This window comes from Octopus sinensis, linkage group LG4, assembly GCF_006345805.1.
Source record: "Octopus sinensis linkage group LG4, ASM634580v1, whole genome shotgun sequence".
Lineage (NCBI taxonomy): Eukaryota > Metazoa > Mollusca > Cephalopoda > Octopoda > Octopodidae > Octopus > Octopus sinensis.
In genome coordinates this window covers 89,220,479-89,224,946 of record NC_043000.1, presented here as the reverse complement: position 1 = coordinate 89,224,946, position 4,468 = coordinate 89,220,479, and positions in this window count along the sequence as shown.

The window sequence follows — 4,468 nt, the reverse complement described above, 5'->3', positions numbered from 1 at the left end:
ATGAATTTTAATTTCCCCAAGCTGATACACATTTTTCAAGCGTTTTACTTGTATGTATGTGTATATGTAAATATGTATGTATGTATGTATGTATGCATGTATTATTACGTACGTATGTATATGTGTATGTGTATTGGCGCAGACGTGGTTGTGTGGTATGAAGCTTGCTTCTCAAACACTTGGTTCAAGGTTCGGTCCCACAGCGTGGCACCTTGGGCAAATATCTTCTACGGTAGCCTCAGCTCAACCAAAGCCCGAGGCTATAGTAGAAGACGATTTGATAGACGGAAACTGAAAGAAACCCGTCGTATATGTTTAGTCCATTTTGAACTTTATGTCCAAAACCAAACGATAACAAAGGAAATCTACTGCGAGCAGCTTGAGCGGTTTAAGTTACCGCTAGAAGGAAAACGACCATCTTTGGTTTCAAGACGAAAGATGTTCTTCAATCAGGATAATACTCGGTCTCATACAGCGAAGATGACATTCCAAAGGCTGCAGCTGTTTGAATGGGAAATGATGCCCCACCCACCATATTCGTCGAGCTGCCTCATCTAATTATCATTTATCCCGTAGTCTTCAAAACCATTTGGACGGAAAAAAATATGAATGCTGTAGACGAGGTCTGTACAGTATTGGGGATGCATTTTTCGTCACGGACAAGTGAAATTTTGGAAGAGGGGCCTTGCATGTATACAGATAGATGAAAGGAGTGGCTGTGTGGTAAGTAGCTTGCTTACGAACCACATGATTTCGGGTTCAGTCCCACGGCATGACACCTTCGGCAAGTGTCTTCTACTATAGACTCGGGCCGACCAAAGCCTTGTGAGTGGATTTGGTAGACGGAAACTGAAAGAAGCCCGTCGTATATATATAGACAAACGTTTTGAAACACTTCAACCGATGACTTTATCATCCGTCAAGTACATATGTAAGTCTGGATGTGAAAAACGTTACAATGTAAGATGCTCACTAAGTGAACAAGAGGTATTTGAATCAAGTCTGGATGTGAAGAAGGCTACACTGTAAAGAGAACAGCTTCAGTGAGGTGATTGTTATTCTAATTAAATCTAAATACGAAGGAAGCTACTCGTTATAGACTCTAATGTGGTGTGTAATTGTAAGGAAATTGTTACTCTATTCATGCCAGACACAAATTGAATGTATGGCTTTTTTTACACTATATATCGACCAACGTTTGCATTCATATACAATTTAGAGATGTCATTGAAGCAACTAAAATGTTTTCAACAGACGGAGAGGAGATCGCTGAAATTACCACAAACAAGTTTTAAAAGGCAATTTTAATTACGATTCATTTGATATCTTCCAGGAAGATATTGTGTGGAAGGCAGGAATTTAGCATCTGGTCTGAGAACATGCTTAATCACAAAAGTGAAAGTCTTAAACAAAGATTGAATTTCGGAAGGTACGTTTTTCCTTGTCAGCTCATAACCATTACAGACGTCTTCATTTCGTGGCCATAGATATAATAATTGTCTATTGACAAACGCTACAAAACAGGTTCAATAATTGATCATCAAGAAAATTTTGTATTTATTTTTTAGAAAGATATAATATACTGTTGATTTGACGTTAATTATTTGAAATCAATTTCCGTTATTTGAAGTTTCTATAAAAAAAACTCTGCTGTTTTGGCTGACATTATAGACTGATTGAAAAAAACAGCTGATAAGAAGTTACCACAGAGCAAATGTTCTTAAAAATTGCCAACCTATATTGATAATTCCCACTAAGGCTGTATAAGGCTGTTCTTAAGGCTGTACAAACATTTCCTCTTGTAAAACGATTAGAGACACGTTTTAAGTCTAGAATAACACAAAAAGAGTCAAAATTCTCTCGCCAAACTGTTGTACTACAAAGAATGGACAGGCAGAATACAGATCGTTGCAGCTGCAACGGAATTTAGTTCTAGAAATGAGAGTAGGCTAAAGAATTCCGGCAGATTCCATTGAATTGGTGTGAAAGTGGTTAGGGTGGTCTAGTGGTTAGAGTGATGCACTCTCTATCACAAGACAGTGATTTCGATTCCTGGACCGACCACTGCGTTCTATTTTTGAGCAAAAAACTTCATTTCTAGTGTTCCAATCCAACCAGCTGTAAATGAGTTATCATGAGACAAACTGGCTTTCTAATCGGGGCGGGGGAATGTTGCGATCACGGTTTCTTATATGCCACGGAAACCCGGTAACCGACCTAATAATCTTAGGACTCGGGACAGTACTTATTTTTTCCTAAGAAAGTCCCAAACAAGGCGACAAGCCTTGTTTGGGACTATGAAGAAGGCGAAAAAAAAAATGAATTTACTCTAGACTTGAAAGAGTTCAGGTCATAAGAAGGAGAAAAGCAATAAGATGGAAGAGTGTTCCAGAGTCGGACGGTTCGAACAAAATGCTACAACCTTGGAAAGACTTCCTTATTCGTGAAAGTACAATTGCATTTGGAGGAAGGTGCTGTGAGTTTCAAATCAGGCGATATGGCACAAAGTGATCCGAAATTAAGAAAGTTTATTAGAGCACTTCTTGTGGCAACAACGATGGAAAAAACTAAGACTGGCAACGTTACATCAATGTGACAAGGGTTGTATAGTTGAAGCGAGAGAGGAACCACTCAAATTAGAGACTTGCTTCTGAACCCAGTCGAAGAGATCCAATAGACAAGAAGGTGCACCTGCCCAAGTACAGACTGATATTCACTCGAATTTAGTACTGAATAATTACGATTGCTTATTGTTCTCTCTTACAATGTGATCATATAATAGACATTTTACAATATATACAACACAAACTTTAACCTAACATCTCAATCTTGTTAAATAGTAAGTGTTACGTTGGTAAAGCACTCGGGTATTATACTAGTGACTGTGGTTTCAGTCGATTCCTTCTCTTTTAACATTAGGTTCAAATTTTGGAACAAGTCCAGCAAGGGAAGGGTTAGCCGATTTCATCGACCCCCAGAGCACAACTAGTGCTTATTTTATCGACCCCGAAAGGATGAGAGGTAAAGGTAAAGCCGACTTGGCGTAATTTGAACTCGGAACGTAAAGACGGACGAAATACCAGTAAGCATTTTGCTCGGTGCGGTAACGACTCTGCCAATTCACCGCCTTAACTCGTCTTTTAATATTGGTTTCAAATGTTGGCACAAAGCCAGCAATTTTGGGTGAAACGGTAAGTCAATTAAATTGACCCTACTGCTCAACTGGTACTTATTTGATCGACCTCGAAAGAATGAAAGGCAAAGTCAACCTCGGCGGAATTTGAACTCCGAACAAAACGCTAGTAAGCATTTTGCCCGGCGTGCTAACGATTCTGCCAGCTTGCCGCCTTGCCTCGTATTTTAATATGGATTTACATTAAGGCAACGAATTGGCCGAATGGTCAGTACGCCGGGCAAAATCCTTAGCGGAATTTCACCCGTTATTGCGTTCTGAGCTCAAATTTTGTCGAGGTCGAGTTAGTCTTTTATCCATCCAGGATGATAAAATAAGTACCAACCGAGTAATAGAATCGATGTAATCCTCCGGAACTGCTAACCTTGAACCAAAATTTGAAACCAACCTTAATTTGCATTTAACCACAAGTTTAACGGAACGGACATCATCAAATGATTTCACCATCATTAATGCATATTAACATTATTTTTTGTCAGCACTTCGTCCACCCCTAGCAAAATTACTCCTCTGCTGTGCTTGTGTCACATGTATGTTTTATATGAATATGAGGTGACGCGTGGAAGGTTAAAATAATCTCTTGATTTTGATAGCTCTCAGGTTATTAACATTTACATTTCAAATAGTCACGTGCTTTTCATAAAATGTAAGTATGCGAAATTTGATATTGTTAGTCATATATTCTTATATAAGTCTTTCTATTTTACTTCGATACATAAACGCGCACGCGCTCACACAGACACACACACACAGACACACACACACACACACACACACACACACACACACACACATATATATATATATAATATATATATATATATTATATATATATATATATATATATATATATATATATATATTTATATATATAGGTAGATAGGTGGGTAGGCAGATAAATAGATAGATAGAGAAATAAGAGATAGGGAAAGAGAGAGAGAGAGAGAGTTTCGCCTTTCGGGTTTTATTGAAACAGTCTGGTTAAATGAACCCCAATCGACGAATTTGCTTGCAGCTATCTGCAAAGAAATTATCGATAATTCAAAGATGTATCTACACATTTCCCTCAAATATTTGAGTGCAAATAAAAATGCTCCATAACGATAAAATTTCAACGAATCGTATGAATTGTTTAATACTTCCTCTATCACCTCTCTGCATGTGTTAATGTTGCTTTTATGACAAATTATGTTCAACCGACAAGAAATTGTTGGTACAAGCCATCAATTTTGAGGGAGGAGTTAAGTCGATTACCAGTGCTCAACTGGTACTTAT